The sequence below is a fragment of the Spermophilus citellus genome (assembly GCF_964194105.1).
Source record: "Spermophilus citellus genome assembly, chromosome: 13".
Classification (NCBI taxonomy): Eukaryota; Metazoa; Chordata; class Mammalia; order Rodentia; family Sciuridae; genus Spermophilus; species Spermophilus citellus.
Window position 1 is genome coordinate 57,094,278 of NC_138193.1, and position 11,478 is coordinate 57,105,755.

General features: G+C 42.2%; 1 long non-coding RNA gene across 1 annotated transcript in view; it reads right to left on the minus strand.

Moving 5' to 3' along the window:
• The window catches only part of LOC308632257, a 36,177-nt gene extending 24,969 nt beyond the window's left edge, over positions 1-11,208 (minus strand). The window contains exon 1 of the long non-coding RNA XR_014018461.1: positions 11,073-11,208. This is a non-coding gene — a long non-coding RNA (uncharacterized lncRNA). The remainder of the gene's footprint in view (positions 1-11,072) is intronic.
• Between the last annotated feature and the right edge of the window lie 270 nt (positions 11,209-11,478).

Here is an 11,478-nt window from a genome sequence, read left to right on the forward strand (position 1 = left end):
TCCCAAGCACTGCTAGGGAAAACCACATCATCATTGATGCCAATAAGATTCCAAGACTTGGGGCTAGGGTTGTGGCTCAGCAGTAGAGCACTTGCCTAGCACATGTAAAGAACTGGATTTGATCCTCAGCACCACATAAAAATAAATAAATAAAATAAAGGTATTGTGTTCAACTACAAGTAAAAATATATATATATATTAAAAAAAAAAAAGATTCCAAGACTCCATCCCTGCTGGGCCCTGGCACCATCTTGCATCTCTGCATGGTTTTGCTTAATCATTCCCTCTTCCCTCAACTCCTGTCTCATGCTCGTTCTCTCCCAGGGACTCCTTAAATTCCAAGTCACAGAGAGTTGAGGTTAACAGTCCTGAGCTCCTTTGGTTACTCTGCCCCACCTCCACTACCTGGCATTCCCTCCTGTGAGAGTGTCTATAAGGACCTATCTAGATGCCAACTCCTTCTGACCTTGATTAGACCTTATCCGTTGGTCTGATCCATGAGTCCATCACTGGCCATTCACTGGGATTTCCACCCTCTCCCTTCGCCCATTCACCCTTTATCCCATCCAGACTGTTGACACTGTGATCACCTGGGCTGAAAGGAATGGCCTAAATCAGCATTGCTAGCACTGGGAAATTGCATGACTGATACCCTAGTAGGAACCCAGACATGTCTTCAACTAGGGCTGGGAAGACGGGTCTTCTCAAATAAAAATTAACCCCTGAGCCCCATCCTGGGCTGTCCTACTCCAGCTAGAAACTGGAGCACAGCAAACTGAGTCTAGACTTTGAAAAGTTTAGGAATTCAATTCCTAATGATTCTGCCCCCTGCTCCCCCGCCAAAAAGTCAGGATAGCTCCATGAGCCTCAAGTGGGAGATTTGGTTGGGAAATGTGAAGTCCAGGAGCAGAAAACTGTGACTATCAGAGGTTTAGAAACACTTTCTGCTTCTTGTATATCCATTCTCCCAGCGCCACTCTACACCAGAGCCCACCCACACCAAGCCCACAGCCTTCTCCCACACCCAGTGCCTTGGCATTCGGAAAACTAGTTGTGCCCAGAAGCACATTCCCTGGGATTTTGAAACCCAGTTTGCATTATAAGAGAAAGTCAAGTCGCCCTGCGTGATTTATTTATGCTTACCTCTTCCGCTGGCTGTGCCAAGCTGCTTGAGCCCCCTCCACAATAAGCCTCCTTTCTTTGAAACAGGAAGTTCATTTGGCCCAGGCTTAAAAGTGCTATTGGAACCCCTGGAGCAGCACCACCCAGGATTGGCTCTGGCACTTTCCTCTGCTCCTCCTTTGGGCACAGGGGGCTATGGGGTGGGATCAGGCAGACCTTAGGGGAAGCAGGGGATGAAGCTTACTGAAAGCTTCTCTGTAGTTAGAGCTTGTAGTTAGAACTGGGCCGAGTTTGCTGGGGAAAGACCTGAATGCTTGGTTTCAAAGAGATGAAATGTCCTCTGCAAGGAAGACTGAACAAGTGGTGTGGGTTTCTTATGACTAGGGCTGGGGGCGGGAAGTAAGATTTGCCGTGGGGCCTTGGGGCTGACCTTGGTGACAGCAGAAGGTTCTAATCCATATTAGCCACAGCTGGTTAAGACTCCCCTCATCCTTCAGTCTCCATGCCCCCAAGCACCACCCAACTACCAGAACCACAGCCCTGGTTGAAGAAAACTATGCCTGATTTCCCCTCCAGGTAGTGAGGAGCTGACCAGGGTACTTTGAGAAATTCCAGGCTTGTCTTTGGCCCCACAACCTCAACCCTATTCTCCGTTCCTCTTATGCCACCAGATTTTCACCCAAAGGACTGGAACTCCCTGCCACAAGCTGAAAAGCTCAGAACACACCTGAAGAGTAGAAGACTTTCTGTTGGGAAGAGGAGACAGCATGGAGGGGTTGGAGGGCCTCTCTTCTTCTTTTCAGGCCCATCTTCCTACCATGAAGAGAACACAAAGTCTACAGAGTCTGAACTGTTCCTGGGATCTAAGTTGGATGTGTGCAAAAGGCCCCTAGAGGCTGCAATGCAATGAGGTCCAGTCTGCCACCATAGGGACAGGCAAGCATGAAGCAGCCCAGGGCTTGTGGAAAGTATCCATCCCCTGATTCTGGTCCTCTGCCTCTCAGATCACCATCAGTCAGGCAGCCTGAGTCCACTCTCAGGCTCCAGTCCATAAAGATAAATAAGATAATGCCAACCCAGAGGTTCCATTTTCTGACTATGAGGTCTTATGTAGCTCCTTGGGGCTATATGGTAAGTATAATAAAGATCCAGGTCCCTTTTGCCACATGGTAATGTCTCTCCTCCCTTCAAAAGGTGGAGTCTGTGTCTTTAGCCCCTTGAATCTAGGTGATCTTAGACTAGCTTGGTAACTACCTTTGATCAATAAAATATGAAGGAAATGTTCTATGTGAGTTCCAGAGCCTGGGCTTTACAAAGCCAGCTCCATGAAGATTCCATCTTCATTCTCATGCCCTCCAGTTAGTGTAGCTTACTCCTAAGTAAGAGGCTACATAGGGAACCAAGACACCCAGCCAACAACCAGAACCCACAGACCACTTTGGCCCTTCCAATGTTCTAGCCACCATCTGTGGGTTTACAGCATTAGTGAGCCTGGGCAAGATCACAGAACTGCATGGCTCCTCACAAAGTCCTAAGAAATTACAAACTCTTTTTATCTTAAAATGCTCAGTCTTGTAATGATTTACTATGTAGCAGTAAGTACTTGAAATGATTTCTTATAGTGTTACTTGAAGCTGATATGCTAAGCTCAAATGCTCAGCCCTGGGCTTCTGCCTTGCTCCCGTATCTCCCCACTTCAAAGCCTGGTGTCAGTCCCACTAACCCACCCCTTGGCAAGCCTGCCTCCATTCAGTAAGCACCAAGAGTGGCAAGACCATCTATCCCAGACTCCCTGCTCTGGGTTGACTGCTTTCTACCCTGGGGAATCCAACTTAGACGTCAACTTCTGCCTGAACCACATTGGAACTCATCACCCACCTCACCTACTGCCTGAATTTATACGTCAGCCCATGAACCAGCCTCCAGTGTCTACCCCATTACAAGGTCCTGCTCAGGTCACATCCCCAAACTCTTTCAGTTTCATTCTGCTGGTCCAGATGGTTTGGGGCTAGATCCTGAAGATACAATTATTGTACTTTAATTAAACATTAATTGTCTTCACAGCTATGGGTTTCTGAAGAACAGGAAATGAATCATATATATTTGAATTTCCGAACTTCTTAGAGCATGGGAGAATTAATGTAGGAAGGAAGGATTTGGTAGGACAGTGGCCTTCCATTATCTTCACCCCTGCCCATTTCCCTAAATAATTTTAAGTCACATTAGATTAAGGGTTTTGTCATTCTTCTATCCAATTCTGGTCTCACATTGCCTTTATATGCATAAGCAAAGTGAAGCACAGAGTAACTTGGCAATGAGACAGAATATTTGTATCTTTTCCCCAGGGTGTCTAGGTGATGCCAGGATAGAGCAGACCTGATAGGGAAATTCAGAGAGACCCCAAAGCTGTCAGTCCCTATAACTGTTGGTTTGCTCCTGATGATCAGTCTCACAGAAAAGATGAGTGAAGTTGGCTTTGTTTCATCAAATCACTACCCAAGCAAAAATAATTCTGCTCTGGTTTGGATATGAGATGTCCCCCAAAAGCTCATGATTAGATTATGAGAGCTGCAATCTAATCGGTGCATTAATCCATTTGATGGATTAATAATCTGAAAGGACTACCATACTGAATGATAATTGTATGCAGATAGAGTGTGGTTGAAGGAAACAGGTCTCTAGGAGTATGACTTTGGGGCTTATATTTTTCCCTGGTGCCTTGCCCTCTCTCTGCCTTCTGGCTACCATGAGCTGAGCCACTTTCCTCCACCACTCCCCTCTGCCATGATGTTCTGCCTTACTCCACACCCAGAGCAATGGAATCAATCAGCTGACCACAGACTAAGACCTCTGAAATCATGAGCCAAAATAAACTTTTTCTTCCTCTCAATAGTTACTGTCAGGTATTTTGGTCGTAGAGACAAAAAGCTGACTCACACAGATTATTTCACAAAAATAGTCTAATTATATGTTTAATGAACTTTCTAAGATATTCAAGTAGCACAGCTTCTCTCTTGGTAAAGTACTGTACATGAAAAATAATTTTGTTAGATTGCAATGCTAAAATGTTAGCTAACGAACTCTTCTACATATTAAGCAAGGGTAGAATCCATACACGATGTAAAACAGTAGTTTTGTGAAACTGTCTTCAAAGTCACACAGATCTTGGATTCAAATCCAAGCTCTGCCTTAACTGGTCATGGGACCCCAAACTACTGGGCTCTAATTTCTCCATCTGTAAAATAACCTCAGGTGGTAGTGGGCATCAGAGATAATACATGTAAATTTCCCAAGAGATCACCTGGAGCAGAATAACTGCCCAAAGAACTGCTTCTATTAATAATAAAAACAGAATAAATATTAGTTATTAGTAATCACAATATTACATAAGAGAAAGTTAAGTTCTCGAGAAGGATAAATTCTCTAAACGTTTCTTTCAGACAAGCCAGAGTCTGGGTGCTGAACAAAGTTGTAGCCTTAGGTCCCCGAGGAATGCACTGCCAGGCAGCCTCACCAAGATTCAGCAACTGAAAGGCACTGGGCAAGGAGGGAGAGTCTAAGTTTAAGGCAGCTGGAGTGACACCATGGGGACCATATGAGAGTGGGAGGAGATTGAGGAAATTCAACAACCCGAAAGGAAGTCTGCAGTTTTGTTTTATTGGGTGCTAGAGGCCTCATGTTTCCTGTGGCCAAGAATCCATAAAGGCACCATCAGGACCTGGCTCTCTTCCCCAGCTTTCCCTCTTTCCCCACTAGAGTTGCACTGATAAATGTTTAACAACCTGTGTGGGTGGGGTGGCATGTTTGCATATAAATTTTAGGATATAAAGGATGCAAATAACAATACTTAATATTCTTGATGAAAAAGTTCATCAAATTCCATCAAATCAATTAATTGGTAAGCCAAACAAAACTTCCATTGATTTTTGCCAAACTTTTTCACGGATAACCAACCTAATGTTGTGAATGATAAACAAGAATAGGTCCAACATAAATGCTGGCTGATATTTCATGCTTAGTAACAAGTGACTTGTTCATTATAATGCTGGAAGAATATTTCTTCAAATGTTTCTATTACTAGCAATGTAACAGCTAACAGCAACAGATGTGATACACTTACAAGTTTAGTCTTCAATATATCATTTTCTCCATCCCTACACGGCCATTTTTCAAGCTACTGACAAAATCGCTTCATACAGAGTTGGAAAGATGTTCAATAGCATACCATTACATAATATTTCCACTAATAACCTAATAACCTTGCAAACATAGATAAGTGTTTAAATGTAGTTAAATAATTAAGATAATTTTGGTACTTATAATGTATTTAGTAAATGTCTTTAGCTGTAAGTTTAAGTAAAGTAATATTTAATAATAGCTATGTTTAATGGCTTAAAATTTGCCAGAAAGTTAGCAATTGACTCTGGCAGGTCCATAGGAACTGATTCTCATACACTGCTGTCCCAACCCCTACCTTCTCCCAGAATCCTGCTAGCACCATCTGCCTCATCCATCACCCCCAGGCTGAGCCATATACACTTTTCTTGGGTGGGTCTAGTAGGTGGGCTTAACCCAGTCTGGCAACTTTTGGAAAGAGATAAGTTTCCTCTATCAGAGGCACTGAGAGACAAACCAACAAAAAGGCATGAAGCTGGTAATTTTGTAGCCCAGGAATTTGTAAGAATAAAAATTCAAAATTCAGGGCAACCCCCAACAGGGATCCCCCCTTCCCCCTGCAGGAGTTGTTCTTCACACCTGAATAAGTCCTATTCCTTTCACTCTTGCCAGATAAGTAAATAATTATAATTTTTTTTACAAATTCCACAAATTTGTAAATTTGCAGGGATCCAAGTAATCTATGTAAGACTTATTAGTACTTGCTAGGTACCCAGCACTTTTCTAAGCACTCCTTATGTGCTAACTTGCTTAAAGTAGATCATTAATCTCCATATTAGGTAGGTTCTGACATTAAACTGAGGCACAGGAAAGTTAAGTACTTTGCCTGGGGTTACACAGCCAAGAGATGGCAGATCCAGGATTTGAACCACACCCAGAAAGAACTCTCAGCTCTCAGCAGAAAAGAGGCCTGTTTGGGTTTGGAAAAGAGCATTTCCCACTGAAATGACTTCCTCCAGGCATAGTGCCAGCCACTATTCAAGTCTTTGACAGAGGGAGGAGTATTTGGGGTGCGCTGTTACTGGACTCTTATATCCACTCAGAGTGAAATAAGATAAGCCAACAAGCCTCTGGTTTCCATGTTTAAGGACTTTGATCCACTAGGTGGGTGCCCTCCCTCCTTCCAGAGATTGTCAGGTCTAAACTCCTCAAGCATCTCAATGCTGTCCCCCACTGGTCAAAGCTCTAAGTGGAACACTTGCCTGCCACCACCCCTTTCTAGATTTCTCTATCTTTCCTTTAACATTTTTCCCCTCCAAATATATGACTTCAGCATCATTTCCCTCTTCCAAATTCATTATTCATTGAAAAATTTGCCACCTGGCTCATACTTTCTCTGCTTCTTGGGTGAATCAGACATCTATCCACAAAATCAACCCATCCAAAACCTTGGCTTCGCAGTTCCTCGACATCCTCATCTGCCCCTCAGTCACCCTGGACCTTGTCACCAAGATGCTCTTGTGGTGCTCTGCAATTCTTCATGGCTATCGTGACAACTGAGCTCCAATTTTGTGTTGATTCTATTGATGTCTGACACCCTGGTAGAAGGTGAGCTTCAGGGGGGAAGAATCAGTTCTGCCTTGTCCATTATTGTGCCCCCAGCACCATGAAAGGTGTCTAACATATGGTAGGACCTTAGTCAATGTTAAAGTTACTTTTGGGTGGCACAGGGCTCTACCAAGTACTGGCTACTATGAGGTGCTATAGCACTACAGAGAAGGTGAAGGGGTAACAGGGAGAAAAGCTTACTTGCTTTGAAAGGGGGCTTCTGCAGAGAGAGGCAAAAAGCAGTTTGGCAGCCCCTGGAGGTTTATCTCAACAATAAATAGGTGTTACTGGAGCCCGAAGGACACAGGAGTTGTATGGGATCCAGTGCGCCACCTGGGGTGAGGGCGGCCCCAGCAGGGTAAAATGGTTTAAAGGAGGAAAGAGATGAAATCTAGAATGTGGAAGTTCATGGATGTTTGGTGGTCAAAAGACAATGCAGCACAGACAGGTTCCAGGGGGTGGGGGTGTTACCTGTTCATTCTCACAGATCTATTGATTTCAAAATTTTACTCCCACATATGTCTCTCAGAATAGAAAGCTCTGGTTTTAGTAAGACCCCAATCCAATGCAACACCCCAAGACAGGGTGCGCACTTTGTATAATGGAGAACAGAAATGGGAATGCTGCTGATCACAGGACTGAGCTCCTGACAGCCTGAGGTCCCGACTTCATGGATGGAAGTCAAGTGGTTTGTGCAGGGGCTGAGCCAAAAAGGTCTCCCAAGTCCTACCCAGGATAAATCAGTGGTGGCCCTGAGAAGGATAAGGAAACTCCCAGTGAACTTCTCTTTTAAGTGAGGATTATTAGTTGAGAAACACTGAAGGATTCTTCCACTTAAATTGCTAAATAAGAGGCTGGAATCTCACCACACACCCAGCACAAGGATCCATACATTATTCATTCATTCATTTGGCAATTATTTGCTCAGTGTCGAATGCACCCAGGCACTGTGCTAAGCTGTGATACCCTGAATATAAAGAATATTCCCTTTGGCCCAGAACTCAGAGCCCAATGGAAATGGCTTTTAGACATTACTGAGAAGAGTTATGGGTCGCATAGCCCAGAGTTCAAGAGGCCCAAGCTATCTTCTTTAAAATAAATTTCATTAGGTTTTTCCTTTTATAAAAGACAAATGTATTTATTTCCTCTAAAAGTACAGAAGTGTGCATGTATAAATATGTAACAACAAATTCCACCATTATTTACAATTAAAATTCACCAATAAAAAATATGGAAAAATTAAAAAATCTAAAAAATTAAAATACAGAAAAGTAGAGGCAAGAAAGAAATGCCCATTGTCAAACAAGCAGACTACCATATCATTCATATATATGTGCACATATATGTATATATACATGTATGTCCATAAATACATATATATGCATATATAATTTTGAGTTTTTAATTTCTATGACCATAAGCATACTATATATACCAAAATGGCCTATTTTTTCACTAACTATATACATATATATATCATTGTATGCATTTCCTTTATTTTTAATGTTTAAGAGCATCACTTTAATGACACACACTATTTCATGGAATTGATGTATTTTATTCAGCCATGCTTTGAGTATAACACTTCATTAATTTCCATTTATCACTTAAAGAACATCTTTGTACATAAAATTTAGCTTAAGGGTTGGGGTGCAGCTCAGTGGTAGAGCACTTACTAAGCATGTTCCACTTGATCCAGAATTTAAATTTGAGGGTCAAAGGAGGAAGAAGAGAAAAGGGAATATTTAGGGGAACTCTTGCTATTCTTGCTCACCCCAACATACTTTAGAATACAGCACAACTCATTGGATTTAAGAGGACCACACCTTTGTAGTGGGCACATTTTACTGCCTGCCCTGCCTAGAGTTTCTGCAGGAACTGCCACACCCACTGACTCTGGAAGGGGCAGCTCTCTGTGGCCAATAGCTCTGTCCTTCATGTAGGTGGACAAGTTGATTAGATCAGGTTTGAACACATGATCTCCTTTGGCTGGCTAGAAACCAATGTATTCCTATCTTACCAATAATTGAACAAGAGACCCAGAGACCACAGGAAATAGGTGGTGGATACTTAAGAAGAAAACATAGTTAAGTCAAAGTTAAGATGGTCAGCCTAGGTCATGCAGAAAATATGTGAGCAGAAGAGGTTGATCGGGAGGAAAATGAAAAGGGAATATGTGCCTAGGAAAACAGAGAGAGAGAAAGAGGCCTTTGTTTCTACCAGCATTCTGGCTCCTACCCTGGCCCAGCTGTTTTCTGCCATGCTTCCCCCCACTAAATAAATCCCACTTAACATTTGATTTAGCTTGAGTAGTGTTTGTTCTCTTTAATCAAAAGATCCCTGATTGATTGATAAATAAATAAATATTTGTTTTTAAAAAATCCCTGATAAAGCAAGTAGAATCTCAGGACTTCTGGGAGTTGTAGAATATTAGAACTGGAAAGTCACTGCTCCTGTTCCCTACTTCCATTCTCTGTTCAGCAGCAGCAGCTGTAGGGAACTTAGGGTTGACCCAGCCCAGCTCCAGGAGAAGTCCACAACCAATCAGGAGAACCCACTCAACTTGCTCCAGTGATAGGTCCTACCTCCTAACCAAAACGGGTTCAAGAATAGTCATTAGACCTAATATGGCCCAGTGAGAGCTAATAGTCTTTGTCTGTATACTGTACAGGAGGAGGAAAAGAAGAGGAAAGAACTCCCTTCAATACTATAAAAGGAGTGAATATGTCCTGAGGAAATTTTTTAAATAAGAAAAGGATGAATAATAAATTAAAATAGCCTCATTGGGAACTAGGGCAATACCAAAGAAAAATCAATGAGATACCATTTTTCATTTATTGGATTGGCAATTTTTCCCTCATGATCAAGTGTTGATAAAATTGTAGGAAATCAATATTTTAATAATGCAATTGGGACTACAATCATTACAGCTTCTATGGAGCACAAGTTGATTGCATCAACCATCAGTGGTTCCTCCATATCTGCCTTGAGAAACCTTCTGTACACATGCCTAGGGAGTCAAGGCTGTTCACATCTTTGTTTTGTTTTTGTGGTGCTGGGAATTGAACTGAGGGCCTCAGACATGCTCTTCCACTGAGCTATATCCCTACCCTCAAGGCTGTTCACTGAAAATTTGCAATGGGTTGCAAGTGGAAAGTACCCAAATGTCCATAAGAAAAGGAATAAATGTATAAATAAGTAAAACATACATAAAACAGAAAGTCATATATAGCTATATAAATATATAGCCATGTGTTAGAATATTTATTATAATAATTTTAATATTTACTATAAAGGTAATAGCTACAACAATAATTGTATTATTGTAAATATTATATGTACATATAATAAAATCACACTATGGACTATCATGCTGTAGTTAAAAGAATGAAGTAGATCAGGACATCTTGAGAGGAAAATGCAAGTTGCAGAAAGAATGAACAGTCCAGTATCATTTATGCTTTTTAAAAGCCACTCACACAAAACAGGGATTCTCATCTGTGTGATTCATTATATACATGTTAATACAAAGGAAAAGCCACAAATGGAGTGATGGTCAATAGGGACATAGTTTACTCTTACATAAAAATAAAATTTTGCATAAGACTGCAGTATTTCCAAAAACAATGGAAAACACACAAAGAAGCAAAAGAAATAACCTCCAATCTCGCCTCTGCTAGCCCTCTGGAGCTCTGGAGTTCTTCCTTCAGAACTCTTCCTTTTGGTTGTTTTTGAAATGATCAAGGCTACTGCTCGGGGCCACTCAAAGCATGTGGCCATCAGCTGCCCTTCTGCCCACAAGGGATTCTGGCACCATTCAACCCAGCAGAACTCCTAATCCAAATAGCACCTTGACTCTGCAAAGGTCAAGGAGCCCACCTACCATTTGTGATTTAGAATACAAAAACACTAAACAAAGTTCTAAATTTTCCCATGAGGACTTCAATGCTTCTTTTTAAGCAGTGAATATCAAAATCTTTCCAAACAAATGCTTCCCACCTCCTTTTCTTAGTTTGAGTATTTGTTTTGTTTTGCTTTGCTTTGCTTTGTTCTGTCTGGTTTTTTTATGTCCCTGCTTCTCAGTGCCCTAAACCCACACACAGTCTGCTTCTTGATTAATCCTGCACTGCTCCTTTCCCCACCCCCTAAGAAGACTTGTTTGCAAAGACACACCCAGTTTGCTGCCCCCACCCACCCCACATCTATTCCTCCTGTCTCAGTCTTACCATTGTGTCCAGGGCAAGCTGCAGAACAATGAATTCTTAGCAGATGATGGTGTTGCCCTGTCTCCACGTTCTGAGCCAACCCCAGTTATGCACGGCATCCGGGAGTCAGCATTTTGTAGGCTTCTGTGACATTTGAGAGCTCACATCCCACTTCTTCCAGCATTTGGAGAAGGGAAGGGACAGAGAGCTGCTCTTGTCACCACCAATGAGCTCATCCTTCTCTGAGAGGCAATAAGAGAGATAAATCTGACCCCATGAATCAGGAAACCTAACCTCATGAAAATCCCCAACTGCCTGACCCATTGGCTGACCTTTCCAGAAAAAGGAAAAGTAGACAAAGTCCTCCTCCCCAGAATGAAATAATTCATTGAACAAGGAAAGACTTTTTTTTTTTTTTTACTGGAAC